The following is a 17,012-nucleotide window of genomic DNA, read 5'->3' on the forward strand; positions in this document are numbered from 1 at the left end:
TGTTTTTGCAAATCATTTTTCTTGACTCTTTACATCCCTCGCTTATGAGTCATTCTGTTCCCGCCATTACTAAATGTTACAAATTCCTCCACTGTAATAATAATAACCTTTCTGAATACCACTTAGCAATGAATGTGTCATTTAACTCATCAAGTACTAATGCCTTCCATTAACAAATCTAATGACTAAGGAAAATAGTTTCTCCATGTGTACTTTCACATTATTCTATGAGGGGCAAAAAATGATAATAGTCATTGCTGGTATTGTTACATTTAGTGTCATCAGAAGAAAGCAACCTTCAAAGTGACGTGTCTTGGGAGTCAACCTGCCTGCGGTTTCTCAGTGTTCAGGAATGTGAAGATGATAGCACATCCCACCTCGGTTTCCATGGCCTAAGTGGTAAAACAGCCCCTCGGCTATTTTGATGCTTAGAGTTTAACCCCTAGTTTTCAAATAGGTTCACACAAATGGCAAATACCATTTAATTAAATAAAGGAAAATCACAATTTTTCAAATATTAAATGTATAAATTAATTCTATAGAAATATTATTATATTATTTAATTTTATGGCAATGTCTCTCAGCCTAGAAGCATACTTTGTTTCTGCTTTGAAAAAAATATTTTTTTACAGTGCCACAGTTACCCATTATACAGTGGATATAATAATGTCTATTAAGTTCGGAGACATGCCCTAAGTAAAGGGAATTAGTGATCATGATCATAATTATAGCTCCCACTTATAGTTTATTATGTGCTAAGGATTAAATATTTTATCTACATAAGCTAAATAAACTTTACAGAAACACTATGGTACTGACAGATTTCCAAAAAATGTTTAAAATAAAGGACCAAGGCATAAGAGATTAGATCACTTGCCAGTAAGAACCACCACAGTGTAAAACTCTAGTTGGCACCACTGAAGTTGTAGTTTCTATGTATGACAGCCCCTGGAATCCTGCAGCTACATGGCCCTGAGTGCCAGAGCCAGAATTGAAATCAAGCTCATAAACATAATGCCTTACCACATGGTTAGCTATAAAGTACAGCAATGATGCAAAAATATTACCTAGTACCTTCATAACCCATTATAAATATTACAATCATTATTTTTATTATGATGTCTTGCTTAGGAGAAAGTATGTTAATTAAATGCATTTAGAAAAGAAAAATGGATGTTAAATTTACCAGAAACTCTAATTCAAAAAAAGACCATTTAGTCAAGCTTGGAAGAATCACCAGTTTGACTCAAATAGGGCAAAGCTTAAATTAGCATGGGAGTTCCATAGCTTTTCTTGTTAACCTCATCTGATGAACTATGATTATGTTTTGTTGGTTCAGAGTACAACAGATATAGAAGCAGCAATATTATGTGTGTTTTATGCACAGAAAAGCAGAGATTCTAGTTACACCTTCTCAGCAAACCTTTTGTAGTCCAAGTTTCAAGAAAATGGTATGTATATTAAAACAAGACTTAATACAAACTTAAAATCTCTTTTTGTCTCCTTAAAAACAATTCAGGATGATCTAATAATAATAACTACTTATATTTAGGGGTTGCAATGTGCCAGGCTCTGTACTAACAATGTTATATTGATTACCTAATCTAACTAACCCAAACTAAGAGTTATTCATATCATTATGATTCCATTTTGCAGATGCAGAAACTGAGGCACGAAGGCATTATATAACTTGCCATAGGTCATACAAGCTAGCTAAGAAATAAAGGTGACACTAAAACAAGGCAATGTAGACTCCAGTGATAATTCTCTGAAATGTGTCACCATCTTGAAAAGGGATTGATTCTAGAATCACTCCTGAGAACTGATTCCTTCCAAACAAACTACTTACTAGTCTTTGAAAACACACTATGCTTTATTTAGCCTTTGAGTTTCTCTCCACATCATTGTCTCTATCTGAAATTCTACTTTCATGAACTATTAAATAGCTCTATAATTACAATTCTAGATCTAGGCCACTCTTCCTCATGAAACTCTTTTTCTTTAGATTTTTTTTTTTTAATCACATGCTACCTTGTGTTATAGGTATGTGGGGACACAAATCATAGTCTTTCTGTTTCTTCCAATGTCAAGAACTGTCATTATTCCAGTATCTTCCAATTTCAAGAGCAAGCAGCCATTTTATAATTATTTGCAGCGCAAATAAAATAAAGAACAGAAAGAGAAAAGCAATTGATCCATTTGATCAGGGAAGAATGTACTTAGTTAAATCAGACCATAAACATCTCCAAGATTTTTAAAGCAAGGTGTGCCAGGACCATAATCACCAGAAGAACAGGTGCAACTGTTCTAGCAGCTTTGACTTGGTAGTTCAGAATTCTCCCTTCCCTCTGGGTTTTTCTCTTTGACATCTGCTGCCATTTCTATGCTAGAATCACGTAGAGCCTGCACCTTCCCCATCTACAATTGTGTCCCTGCATGGACCAAAATCTTTTTTTCTTTGCTAATCTTAGTATGAAAAATGTGGAGTAGCACTTTTTTTTTAAATAAACATCTTCATCGGCCTATGCCAAATAAAAAATAAGATAATTTTAGGGAATAAAAGTTAACAAGTTTCAAAATGGAGTTTCTGGTTCTTAGCTATTAAAAGTAGCAATATATTATCACTTTGCCAAATAGTTTACATTTATTACTTCATCTAACTGAGAAAGGTACTATTCTTATCTCCATTTTATATTTGACAAAGAATTTAAGTAGCTTGTCTAACTACACACGGTTAATGATAGAACAGGAATTCGAACCCAGTTTTGCCTGATCTTAAAGTCATTTCTAGTAACCATTATGTTACACTGAGTCTCCCAACTCCTTAATCCTAAAGAAAGCTCCATCAGCTTCCTGTGTCATTTCTTTTCTGTCCTCTTTAGTTGGGTCAGTACCATTGCCTTCCTTGTTGGTCTTGTTTAATTCCCTAAATGATTTTAGAGGAGGCTATAGTAATTTTTTTTTACTCCTTTGTTTTTCTCATTCATAATTCCCAGAACCCAAAAGCTTCTTTCATTTCTAGAAGAAGTTAGAGAGAAAAGAATAGAGAACCAAAGCTTGGGCATGATTCTGGAGACTTCTTCCACAAGCTAGCAAGGTGCAGACTGCAGAAGTGATTTTTCTTCCTCACGCAAGCTATTATCTGTGTTTACTTGTCCCATTCCAGGAACTGTCACTCAGACAAGAGTCTCCATGCATCCAAACGTATGCAGGGAGTGGGTTTTATTATTAATAATAACAACAACAATGACAATAATTTGCATTTATTGGAGTCTTCTATTTTTCTCAGTACTTGCTAAATGTTTCATATTATTTATCCTATTTAATTCTCACATCTATACTATGAACTAGATACTACTATCACCATTTTGCAACTGATGAAACTAGAGCTCATATATATTAAAGTAATTTTGTCACTAATTCTGTAAGCTGGAGTTTGAACACTGGTCTCTCTGACTCCAAAGCCCTTGCTCTAAACCTTTGTCCCATATTACATCTGATCCCACCCCACCAAAATTGAATTAATATCTGAGCATTAATATATCACCGACACAGTACAAACGCACACATACATGCATACACATAAAATCAACATATTTATTCATTATGCAATTCTACACCTACAGGCATTTTCTCACAGTGTCTTTCAAGTTTCACTTAGCAGTGCTATGACCGAGCAAGAGTAATGAATTCCACAAATAGTATTGATAGTCTGATGTAATTCAGTGGAAGCCTTATTATCATAAACAGAGTGTTTGTGGCTTTTTATAGTTTACAAAACTTTTATCTAGTTCTCACTTGATGCTCGCATGGAATTAGCATGCCTTGCAAAGGGGAACAGCCTCTGGTAATCAGAAAAGAAGCTGAAGTTAGAAGCTAGCAGAAGAAAAACTGGAAAATCAAATCTCAGCTCAAACTCCAAAGCATGAGCTATTGGCATCACTCCCCACACCCTTCCTCCGTGTGTTCCTGGATCCTTTCCTTACCCTAAGCTATTCTCTTCAACGTCTATTGCTGATATTGGTCATCTGTGGAGTTGAGAATTTCTCCAGATGGAAATCTCCAACCAACTGTATTACATAAGAATGCTTTTACCTAGGTAGAGTCCTAATTTTTCCCCTAAGTCTTTCACTTCCCAGTCAAATGCCTGGATACAATCCAAAATAAAATAATGGGCCGAATGGCTGGGTACTTCTAATGCTGAATCAGCTAATACGGGGTCTGTGTGACTGACAGCAGCTGATTTCAAAGGCAAGCTTCTTCATCTTCTCAGTAGCCCCAGGCCCAAGAACCCAATAAGCCAGCACTTTGTCTGGGATGGCTTTTGGCTTTTACTGCAGTACTTTTGTTACTTCATTTTTTAAGTGAAAGAGATGGAGGGATGAAAGGGATAAAAGGCCGTTATCTGATACCCTGCATCTACAATTATTCTTTGCCTGCACCTTGTCCGATTCCATATACTTATATGAATGGGGCATTCAACAATAATTCTAAGCTATGACTTCTTATGAATTAATGTTAATTTCTGAAAACTAATGCCTATAACCTCCTTGAAAAAAAAAAAAGGCATTATGATCCCAATCCAGCAAACGGAAGCCACATCTAGGACATATAAGCAATTCTATACCTTGGCAATGGCAAGGCTGGTGACGAGGCTAGATAAAATGACCTTGACCTATTCTTATGTCTCAAAAGCCAAACCACATTACAGAGCCTATACCAGTGCATCAGCCCCTGTACTATTCTCTGTATACACTCTTGTCTCCCTACAATCTAATTGCTAAAGATCAGCCAATGTGATATTGAAAACATAAACTAGATCATGTAACTTCCCTTCTTAATCCCATCCTGTGGCTTCTCATTACTCTTAGAACAAAACTGAAATTCCTTAAAATTCAGCTTCTTAGATTTTATTCAGAGAATATCCTCAGAGAGACTCTTGACAAATTCAATATCATCAGTCCATGAATACTCAGCAGAAAAAGAGTTTCTCTGTAAAATGTCTGGATTCAAGGGGACGGGGGGCGGGGGGCGGGGGCGGGGAACTGAGAGTAGCAAGAAAAAAAGATCTTTAGAGTTAAGGATGACAGAATGGGGGATGCTCACCCAAGAAAAATGCTATGCTTCTTCCGGGGATCTGAAGAAAAGCATTCTGGGTCTAGGCTATGGTTAAGTTTTTACCAGAAAGCAAGATTACTTGGCTTAAAATCAAGCAATGGAGCTTTCCTCAGTTAATTTTTGCTTTAAAACATTTTTAGGAGTCTTAAGATTATGCCATCTTTAAAGCTGAAATGGAATTAAAAAATCAGCCATTTCAAACCTCTTAATCCCTAGATTTTATCCACACGGCAAAAGGCCCCACACAGTGAGCATTTTGATCAACATGAAAAACACTCAGACTGACTAAACAACCATAATGGTTTATTTCTGGTAAACCTTTTTGATTTACCAAGAATTTCCTCAGACATTTATTTCCCACAAGAAGAATACGTTAAAGGACATATAATCATTTTTTCAAAATTGCCTTGTGTCATCCTCCTATTCCAAGCAGCGCTTCTCGGCCTCTCCTGCTTCATTTTTTTTCCACATCATCATTCAGCATATTATATTTATTTGTTTTTCTACACCCTGCAATATACATAGTAAACGTATCAGTTACTATCCTAAGAGCTTTATGCAAATTTATTCATTTAATCTTTATAACAAAGCTGTAAGTAAGTACTATTACTTTAGTACTTAAGTACTAGTACTTTAGATCCTCATTGCAGAGATGGGGAAGTTGAGAGAAAGCAGATGAGTTTAGTTTTAAGCTTGGTGAGATTGAAACACTTGTGAGATATTCATGTATAAATATCCAGGAGGCCACTGTACACAATTCTGGAACTCAGAAGAGATATGACATTAGATCGAGATATCAGAACCTTAGTCTATGGATGGAAAATAGGACAGCAGAACTGGAGGAGATCTCTTAGGTTGGTGGCCCTGATGTATATGGCTGAGCTTTTTTGTGCTCGTATTTATTTGGAGTCAGTTGGAAAAGAAGAGGGGAGAGAAAAGCAGTATGCAAATAGCTGTGAGCAGGACAGGGCATTTGGGACTGCTGGCTGTCTCTGATACACGAGATCAGCATTCAGGGATGATAACTAACTTGCTCTGTGACTTTGTGCAAGTCTTTTCACTATTAAGGGCATTAAGGGCTTCTATTTCTCTCCATGTAAGATGCCTGGGCTACATGATGTAGTTTCTGTCTTCAAGCTCCTGGCTTTAAAACTCTAAGAAAATAAGCTCTAAAATACTCTGTGATATTGTAAAGGGAACATCCTGTAAGAAGGGTGATTTGTCAATATCTTTCAAAATTAAAACTATCTATACCTATTGACCCAGAAATTGTACTTTTAGGAATTTATTCTGTAGTGACACTTGCGTATGCACAAAATAATATAAATTCAAAGTTCTTCGCTGCAACCTTGTTTGCATATTATAGATTGGAGAAAGTCTAAATATCCATCAAGAAGCGATCACATAAATAAATTATAGTATATCCTTATAGTGGAATTTTATAAAGTCATAAAACAAAATGTAGATACAATGAAATACTATATAGCCATGAGAAAGAGCCAAGCTCTGTTGTATGCAGGAGTGTGTAAATATCAAAACAATGTAGAGGAGAGATCGAGCAAAAGAAGCCAAATACACAAAAAATACACGCACTATGAATTCAGTTAATTAAAGTTCAAAAAAAGAAAAAAGAAATCTCCAGTGTTACAAGCTGGGATAGTGATTTTACCACTGGGGCCAGAGCTCTAAAGAGCACTAAATACACTACGATCTGTCACCAAAAGCTTCTCCTAAGTACATTTACTGGATCCTTCATAACTGAACTGTTATGGAAAGCAACTCTATAAAGAAAAAGGGCCTGGGATTCCACAATTTCTGGCCTTCAGAAAGAGCAGACTCATTGCATTAGAACATGATGTCGATGACTAGGAAGGGAGGGTACTGGAAACTATGCTGCACAGAAACAGTGTATCTGTGGAAACAACTGAGAATGACATAGAAATCAACAACCACAGGGCAAACACTCCATCAGTCTGCAACATTCTGAAGGGTTCCCATGGGAAGCAATGGTGAGACTTGTTCTTTGTGTTTCAAGGAGATGAAACTAGGACAGGTGGGTGAAAGCTACAGAGAAACAATTTTTCAGCTTGTTTAAAGAGAGCTCTCAAGGTGGAATTGATCACCTGTCAACAGCCGCTACTCAGGTTCCAGCTGAAAATCAGACAGGATGGAACCTCTCTGTACCTATGAGAAATCCTCACAGCCTTTCCCACGGTTGTGATGAAGAATGTGAGGACAGGACGGTCAATTTTTTCCTGTTGGGCAAGACCCGTGGAACAATAGCTGTGTGGTTCTCATACAGCTCTCCTTGACAGTGATATGGGTGATGTAAAGGCCAAGTTTAAATGTCATGGCCAACAATGGTGCTCATAGAACAATGACACTTAAGTGCCTTCCCAAGAAGTAGGAGGAAAACTCTAGTTCCAAGCTCCTTCTATGTCCTGGAGTCCATCAAAATGCAGAATTACAGAAATCTATCTCGCAGCTGGAATTAGAAATCTCAGAGGTCTAGCTGAGCTCCCACCCATGTAGGTTTCTCCCCTGCAGCCTCCCTAACAAATGCTGAGCTAGCCTTGTTTATATACCTTCTATAATGAGAAGCTCTCTGCTTCACACGGTGCTTTCCATGGTTCAACCGTTCTCATTGTTATTGATAAAAAGTAAAAACAATAGCTAACATTTCTTGAGCTCTATGTGCCAAACTGTGCTGAATATTTTCCATGCCATTAAACCTGCCGCAAACTTATTAAACAGGTAAGGAAAATACGCATCAGAATGTTAAGAATGTGTTCAAGGTCATGCAAAGTGATAGAGTGAGCTTCAAGAACTATGATTTTCACAAATAAAAATTTCAATTTTATTCACTCATCTATCACTATTTTGTAATATGACTGAGAATCACCTTTACTATTATGCACTGAAAATTTCTCTTTAAATGATCTTGTTCATTTAAAACAAACTTAAATACCTACTTTAACCATTTGTTATATATCTGAAATTACAAAATTTTTCTATTAGCTATGCATTTTCTTTGATAGGTATTAAAATAAATTCACAACTAATAAAAGTTTTCAAATGTTCAACCATGTTTGAAGTAAAAAACATCTCAATTAGCACCATTTTGTATGTACTATGTCTTGGTAAACATTGTCCTAAGCTGTATTCTCATTTTCAAATGTGTATTTTTAAATAAAAATCCTGTTTTCTGTAATTATTTTTCACTGTTGGTATTAATCCTGCCCTGTGAGCTTGCTAAGAAAAAGTCTTGGCAATATTGTCATCAAGACTGATTTTTAAGTGTCTAAGAAAATTAACTAGATCTCCATTAAGGCTTCGCCAGGTTAGTCATTTCCTGTTCCTCTAACCTCTTAGACAGGGTTTCTATGTTCCTCTAGACTCTCAGTGGCTGGTCACTCTAGACTCTCAGTGGCTGGTCACTCTTGCTTGAAATATCCTATTTTGTAGCTCAGCCACAGTTGTTGTTCTTTAAGGGTATATACAACCTTAGTTATAGAATCCTTCCACCTACACGCAGTAACTGCTTCTAATGCTCAGGTTCAGATCTAACCAAGAAAGAACATAGAACATAGTCCCAGCCTGGAAGACGTGAGCTATTTCTCAGCTCTGCCCACCCTGTAGCTATCAGTTGACTTATGGGAGCCTGAGTTTAGTTAACTGAAAAATGAATATAATAATTCTTGTGTTGCCAGCCTCTCAGGATGGTTCTGAAGATAAAATGAGAACATCGATGTGCAGATTTTATAAATGATGAAGTTGCAGATATTAGTGAACATTAGAGCAGACCTCATGGCTCACATACACCATTACTCATTCCCTTGAGTAACCTATGAACCCAAGGTACCTCACAGCTCTTCTAGAAAACATCAAGTGGGAGAAAGTGGTATGTGGACAAGACTTGATGATACTCAAGGAATTCACGACATAAGGAACTGCTGCTACGTTCCAGTCACAGTTCTAGGCCCTGATATACAGTGTTAATTATGAGAGACACATAGGAATGATAGTCAGCCAGTACAAACTGGCCATACTGATTGCTTAAGTAGTAAAATATTTTCATAGTAATGGGTACATCGCCATTTCCTTGAGTTCTCTAGTTCACATGTATTGCTCTAGTTACTACAACCCCTCCTTCAAGATTCCTAGGCCTCCCCAAACGCCCGCAACTTTAGGGTTAAAAGACTGATAGATGGCCTCTTGGTCCCTGTTACAGGACTTTGGCCAGTGTCAATTCTGATTGATTAGTGCCATGTGATATTGATATTTGTAATACCACCCAGGGAGAATAGGTTTCGATCTATTGAGAAGATACAGAAAAAACAAGTGAATGAAACAATGCATAATTCAACTACGGATTGTGATAAGAAGGAGTTGGTGATGGTAATGAGAGCAGGGACCAGATAGCATGATTGAGAAAGGTCTCCTTGAGGAAGTGAGATTTGAGCTGAGACAGGAATGAGAGTGAAGGAAATGAGAACCAGCTATGCAAAAATCTAAGAGAGCACTTCTGAGGGAAGAGTAGAAGCCTTTAAAGCCCTAGGGCAGGAATGGGTTCGTCATGCATGAAGAACAGAAAAAAGGCCCATGTGATCAAACAACAATGCAGTTTGCCCAAGGGAGACCAGGGCCTGAGCATGTGAATGCTGGCAGTCCTTGGTAACGAGTCTAGATTTTATCGCAAATCCAAGAAGTCACTAGAATAACTTAAGTACACCGACATGTGGTTATCATATTTATAAATTTCCTTGTTCTGAGAAACTCAAATCTTGGAAGACACTTCCTTTCCTATTGTCTTCCTACCAGACTTGGAAATCTGAGACTGATTAATGTCCTTCTAGAGGTAGATGTGGTAGATGATAATGACCCGTTTATCAGCCTAGGATGACTAGCTTAGGAAAGTCTACAGAGACCTAGAAACCCTGTCCTATGAGGTTCGAAGAACAGGAAATTACCAGTCTGGAGAAACCTCAGACACTTAAAAACCAGCCCTTGGAGTGCCAAAACACTTTCTTTTATACCCATCTGATCTTCGCCATATCCAGGTAAGAAGTTATCGTTTCTTACCATTTTATAAGTAAAAAGCTTCAGCTTCTGCAAAGGAAAATTGCATTTGTGTTCTACAGAGTCATGGGCAAGGATTATTTCACCTCTTTTGCTTATCGAGAAAGCAATTAAAAAAATTTGCCTCATTTTTTATACAATTGTCACAGCTGGGCTAGTACTAGAATAATATAGGTGCCATGATTCTCATTATAATACTCCACTCCCTCCTTTTGACATTTGTGAAACAAGAGAATTTTGTAATTTTTGTGCTAGTCGGCTGAGGAATGACCCAGCCAGCTCCCCATGTACTGCTCAGCCCACGTACAAGCGATGACTACCTGGTCAGGCATTCAGAGAATCTGCATGCTTCGTCTGTGTGGAGAGGGCATACGTGCATTGTTCAGCTTGGCAGACATACACCACAGTTCATTTCTATCCCACACTTTAGCGATGACTAAAACCTGCCCAGAATATTATCTGTGATTAAATGCCACCTAGCCCCCAAATCTAAGCTTTTAAATTATGAACCAGTTGACCCCAGTGATAGAGGTGAAGGAAAGATGAACTAGGAAGAAAGAGATGTTTCTTTGTTCATTTTCCTAGAAGCCTCTAACTAACTGTACCTCTAACTCATGAGAATCTCCAAAAATACAGAATGATAAAGGCATATATCTTCATGGTCCTGCTGTGGCACTGTTGAGTAGAAGAGACTCCTTCAGGGCCCTGGGGAAAAGCTTTGACACACAGGAGGGGACATGACGTCGAGGTGGCATTTCCTACACCTTCGTAATGAAGTTTCTTTCTGAGCCCTCCTCCACGCTGCATACTTCCAAATTCTTCTCCGCTCAGTTCTTCCCCTCTAACTTTATCCCCTTTCATCTATTCCCTTTGCTTTGATATTTTCTCATCCTCCCATTATTGCATGTAACGTTCTTGGAGGACAGGGACCATGTCTCTTTCTTCTTTACCTACTTCCAGAGAACCAAGCATGGTATTTTTCATAATAAGGACTCAGCACACTGTAATTAAATAAAGCAGAATATAACTATGACTACCATTTATGGAGCTACATATACCAGGTATGATGCTAAGTGCTTCACATATTTTATTTTACTTAATTCTTATAGCAATCTAGTGATATAGGTGTCTTCTGTCTTGATTTATGAAGTAGCAAATAGAAGCTTTAGGAAGTTAAATAACTTGCCCAAGGTCACATAATTAGTAAGTAGCAGAATTGGGACTCAATCCATATTTTTTCTGATGCAAACACGGAGTAACTTACGCACTAATCCAGGCTGCCTCTCTGTCTGACTACTTCATTATAAAATTGGAAGAGAAGAGCTAGAATGGTGAGACAGAGTTAGACAAGCAGTCACTTGCATTAAGGAAGCTGGACCAGTTGAACTGCCACGCAAAGGCCACATTCTTGACACACGGGTACCTGGGTATTAGAAGGTGGGCAGGTATCTGTGAGAAGGAACTCGTTTCAGACCTTAAGCTAATTCCCATCCCCTTTTAATACCAGACAAACAAGCTGAAAAGGAGCTGCCCTGTGCTGAGTGTACTGTGAGTTAATCCTAATTTCCCTGGAAGAAGAGAGGCATAGAGATGTTTTCTACAAGTCTTTGCCTGGTTTTGTAGACAGTGAGCTGAGTCAGAGAGAAAGTTGGCTGAAATTGTGGAAAGGCAGACCGGCAACTTAACTCAGGATGGTGCAAAACTCTTGTTATTCAGTCTTTACCAAGAGTTGGAGAGCAGGATGCTCTCCGACAGTGAGAGTGGACGTTGAGTAAAAGTGGGTGGTATATTAGTGAAGGTGGAAGATGTCATTGCCAATTTGAAAATCCAAGGTCTTGAAACTGTTTCTGAAAAAGCTGTTGAAATGAATAAGCTAAAGACGGCACAAAGGGGCATGTTCTAGTGAACAAGCACTAACCATAGACTTAGGAAATGATGTTTTTGGATCTCAATACTGGAACGAATCCTAAAAATTATGAAGATGGATACTATTTTGAAATGTTAATTAATATGCTTTTGTTTCCAGAATTCACTTTAACCCTTGTTTCTTCCTTCACTCATTCAGTCAGTGCAGAATAAGCATTCTCCATTATTGCCTTAGAGATGAACTGACCGCAGAAAGCAGAGAAAGCAGAAAGTGAGTTGTTGGCTTTTGAGTTTAGCAGCCTACATATTATGGCTCAGCTACAGACACAGGAGATTTTGAGAGAATAGTTGATGTGATGATATGAATGATAAGAGAAAAATTTTCTACCTTCAAAATAAAGGGTAGATTCCAAGCTGAGAAGAGACAGGAGACTTAGAGATCAGTTGGACAAAGAGTGAAGGGACACAGCCAGTGGGACCACAAGGACAGCATTGCATAAATTTCCAGGGAATGGCTGGTGTTCATTTAAGTGGGCAGCATCTGTAACCACGGCCCAGTTATAGAAGCTACTGCCTGCGGACGTGAGATCTTACATGTTGCCTGTTCTGCAGAGCTATAATGAGGTCAACCCTTGGACAGGAATCAGCATCTAAACCACTGATCATCTAGCAGGAGTGAGAGTCATTCATTTCCTCACTCTTGAGCTTGTTCTCTTCCCATCCATCTTACCCTACAGTTGTCAATCCTTCATGAGCTTCTTGAGACACTTGTATACCAATGAAATGGGCACTTAGAGGAGTGGTAGTATACGAGAAAAAGCTTCCCACGGGTGGATTTAGAAGGGAATGAACGAAATCATCTAGGACTTCTGCATATTTGACAGTCCAAACCAAAAATAATAGGTTAACATCTATGATAGAATAATGGCCTCCCCAAGATGTCCACATCCTAATCCCCAGAATCTGTGAACACGTTACTTTACATGGCAACGGGGACTTTGCATGTGTGACTTTCCATGTGTGATTAAATGAAGAAACTTAGAAGATTATCCATGATTATCCTGGAGGGCCCGATATAATCACAAAGGTCCTTATAAGAGGAAGGTGGAGAGTGAAAGTCAGAAAGGGAGATGTGATGATGGAAACAGAAGTTGGAGTGACGCAGGGCCATGAACCAAGGGATGTGCGAGCAGCCTCTAGAACTGGAAAAGGCAGAGAAATAAATTCTCTCCTAGAACCTCTGGAAGGAAGCAGTGTCTTAACAACGCAGAATCTTGAACTCTCCTCTAGATATACTAAATCAGATTATCTGGATTTATGCCCAGACTATGTATTTTTTTAAAGCTACCCCAGGCTATTCTGATACGGCCACCTTATACTAGCCCATGTATAGCAGGTTGAAAAATATTGAATCTAAAGTGACAAATCACTCACTGAGACCACTATCACATTCAGAATATTTAATGTCCCTTTCCTCCAAAACACCAAATTGACATTCAGTTTCACAAGAACACCTAAAGATATTATGATCATCTCTTGAAAAATAATAACAATTTCGATTTATCGAACGTATCCTAAGATGATCAGTATACTAATATATGTTATGCATTGTGTCATTTAATCTACGGGCAACCTTATAAAATACTTATTACTGTTATAATCTACAACAGAAAAAAAGACCTGGAAAAGCTATCTGTAACTGATGGGAAGTGAAGAAAAAATGGTTAAGTGTAACCGGAATTGCTGTGAGGCTTTACTCCCACGTAATCACGCCTCCTACAGGTGCTCGGGAGCTCTCTTGTTTTTTAACCTAGTCTAACTGGGTTAAGTTCTCTGCCTTGTGACTGGATTGTTTAATCCATTCACACTTAATATTATTATTGGTAGAATCAGATTTACATTTGCCATTTTGCTTTTTTTGTATATGTCTCACATCTTTTTGTTCTTTCTTTACTTTCTTTTTCAGTAAGTGAATATTTGCTAATGTAACATCTTAATTTCTTTAATAATTTTTTTACTTTTTTATTTTTAATTAGTTGCTCTAGGGGTTATTGTATACATTTTAATTTATCACAATCTACTTCAGATTTATAGTAACAACTGAAGTGAGATATAAAAATGTTATTTCTATAAGCTCTATTTCCTCTTTCTCCCTTTTGTGCTATTATTGTTATACATATTACATCATATCTGTTAAAATGTAACATTACTATAATTACCTTATATAATTTTATGAATAGTGAAGAAACTGCAACTATTTAGCTCTGCATTTGTAGCATAAAAACAGCCATAGACCATATATATATATGTATGTATGTGTATACATATATATATATTGCTGTGCTACAATAAAACTTTATTTATGAACACTGAAACTAAATTTCACACAATTTTCACATGTCATAAAAGATTCTTCTTTTGATTTTCTTTACAACCATTTAAAATGTAAAAATAGGCAGGGGGCGGGATTTTATCCAAGGATGTAGTTTGCCAATCACTTGACCTTCAGCAACAATTTTTCGAAATCTTTAATGTGGCACCCTGGGGTTACCCAAACAAGCTTCAGGGACTCTAATATGCACAGGTAAGATCAGAGATTGGGGTTCAGCATCTTACCTCCATTTAAAGAACATTTTTGCTTATATTAGTTTTGTTTTCCAAGTTGAAAAGACTGAATTCAAAAAAGTGTCCAGGAAGGAAGGAAGGAGGTAGAGAAGGAGTGAACAGGAAGAGAGACAAGAAAATGCTCTCAGAGGTTCTTTCTAGCTCTGAAATTCTACTACATTCCTAAAAAGTTACCAAACTGTCAACAACTCTTGAACCAACATTCATTTAACCTTGAAATCTAAATGTTTGTATGTTAGGCTGTATTTTACTCATATCTTTTAAGATTTTCTTTAGTTGTGTAACCTAAGTTCTTTTCCATAAATGGAAGCAGCATTAACAGAAGAGAATATGGATTTTCTACACCAGGGCCTAAAGAACCAGGCAAATAGATATCTTTTAGCACCCTCTTGTGTCCATAATAAATGATCACAACAGTCAACCCGGTTAAATATTAGGAATGTCTAATAAGGCCTAAGGCAGTGGGTGGGAAATACAGGGCAAAAAGAAGTTGAGGTAATGATAAGCATTTGTCTTCTCTTACTTATACCAATCTGCTGTAATTGAACACATCTCCTACAAACAATAACCCCCTACAAAGAAAAATGCTTCCTTACTCCTCTTTAAATGTTACACACTCTTTGAAGGAAAGTTGATCACCCTCTAGGTTTTTCTTTAGTTCATCATAATGAACCTTTCTCTTCTTAATTAGAGCAGTTAAGACTACAGGTTTTAACAACAGATTCTCAGCCCTTCGTTAGCCAAATAATTCTGGGTAAATCGATTAGCCTGCTCTCTTAAGTACTCTGCAGCCACTTATCAATAAATGGGATCCCACACACTTCAGCATAGTTGTTCCATCTATGATTGAACTAAGCATGGTCACATCCCCTCAACAGTTAGACGTGGAGGCACAAGTCACACACAAAAAGAATAGACATATTGGATTTCATCAATATTAAAAACTTTTATGTATCAAAGCACACCATCAAGGAAGTGAAAAGACAACCTATCAAATGAAATTGCAAATTGGTGCAGCCATTATGAAAAACAGTATGGAGGATCCTCAAAAAATTAAAAACAGAACTACCACATGATCTAGCAATTCAATTTCTGGGAATATACCCAAAGGAAATGAAAACACTGACTCAAAAAGATATATGCACCCTCATGTTCACAGCAGCATAATTTATACTAGTCAACACATGGAAACAACTTAAATCTCATCAGCAAATGAATAAAGAAGTTGTGGTATATATAACAATGGAATATTATTCAGACATGAAAAATGAGGAAATCTTGCCATTTACAAAAACATGAATGGACCTTGATGGTATTGTGCTAAGGGACATAAGTTAGATAGAGAAAGAAGAATACTGTATGACCTCACTTATATGTGTAATCTAAAAGGTATCAGATTTGCGGTTACTAGAGATGAGGAGTGGGGGAGGAATAGATGAAAGGTGGTCAAAAGGTACTAGCTTCCAGTTACAAGATAAATAAGTACTCGGTATGTAATGTACAGCGTGATGGACGTAGTTAACATTGCTGTATGACACACAGAAAAGTTAAGAGAGTAAATCCTAAGAGTTCTCCTAACATAGGAAATTTGTTTTCTTTTCTTTTTTGATTTCTCTTTTTATTGTTCTACATGCTACAATCTATTCTATCTATATAGGTGATAACTTATAGCAATAATCATTTCACAATATATGGAAGTCAAACTATTAAGAACTATTAAGCTGTCCACCTTAATTACGCAGTGATATATGTCAATTATATCTCAATAAAACTGGGTGGAAAGAAGGAGCTCAATATAACTAGTCATTAGGATAATACAAATTAAAACCATAATAAGATACTATTTCATACCTATTAGAATGGCTATAATTTTTTTCTAAAAGAAAGAAAATAAGTTTTGATAAGAATGTAGAGAAACTGGAAACCTTGTACATTGCTAGTAGGAACATAAAATGGTGCCACCACTGTGGAAAACAGTTTGGCAGTTCCTCAGAATGTTAAACATAGAGTTATCACATGACCCAGCAATTCCACTCCTGGAATTTTCTCAAAAAAATTACAAACGAAAACTGTAGCACTATTCATAACAGCCAAAAAGCAGAAACAGCCCAAATGTTCAACATTTGAATGAATAAATAAACTGTGGTATATTCAGCCATAAAAAGAAATAGAGTACTAATACATGCTACAACAGGCGTGAACCTCAAAATACATTTTGCTAAGTGAAAGAAGCTAGACACAAAAGGTGACAATAGTTATATAAACTATTCAGAATGGGCAAGTGCACAGAGACAGAAAGTAGATTAGTGATTGCCAGGGCTTGG

At 37.1% G+C, this 17,012-nt stretch overlaps 1 protein-coding gene across 5 annotated transcripts in view; it reads left to right on the forward strand.

The window, feature by feature from the left end:
• Positions 1–17,012, forward strand: part of CUNH5orf46 (chromosome unknown C5orf46 homolog) — a 62,150-nt gene that overhangs the window by 9,227 nt on the left and 35,911 nt on the right. The window contains exons 3-4 of one of the 5 annotated variants that reach the window (XR_002777948.1): positions 277–399; positions 1,657–1,917. The exons of 2 other annotated variants lie outside the window; for them this stretch is intronic. The gene's annotated coding sequence lies outside the window, so the exon portion shown is untranslated. Of the gene's footprint in view, positions 1–276; positions 400–1,656; positions 1,918–9,508; positions 10,179–17,012 lie in introns of those variants that run through there. 2 more of the 5 variants (XR_002777946.1, XR_002777944.1) reach the window with 2 other exon arrangements.

Source organism: Pteropus vampyrus, unplaced genomic scaffold, assembly GCF_000151845.1.
Source record: "Pteropus vampyrus isolate Shadow unplaced genomic scaffold, Pvam_2.0 Scaffold552, whole genome shotgun sequence".
Classification (NCBI taxonomy): domain Eukaryota; kingdom Metazoa; phylum Chordata; class Mammalia; order Chiroptera; family Pteropodidae; genus Pteropus; species Pteropus vampyrus.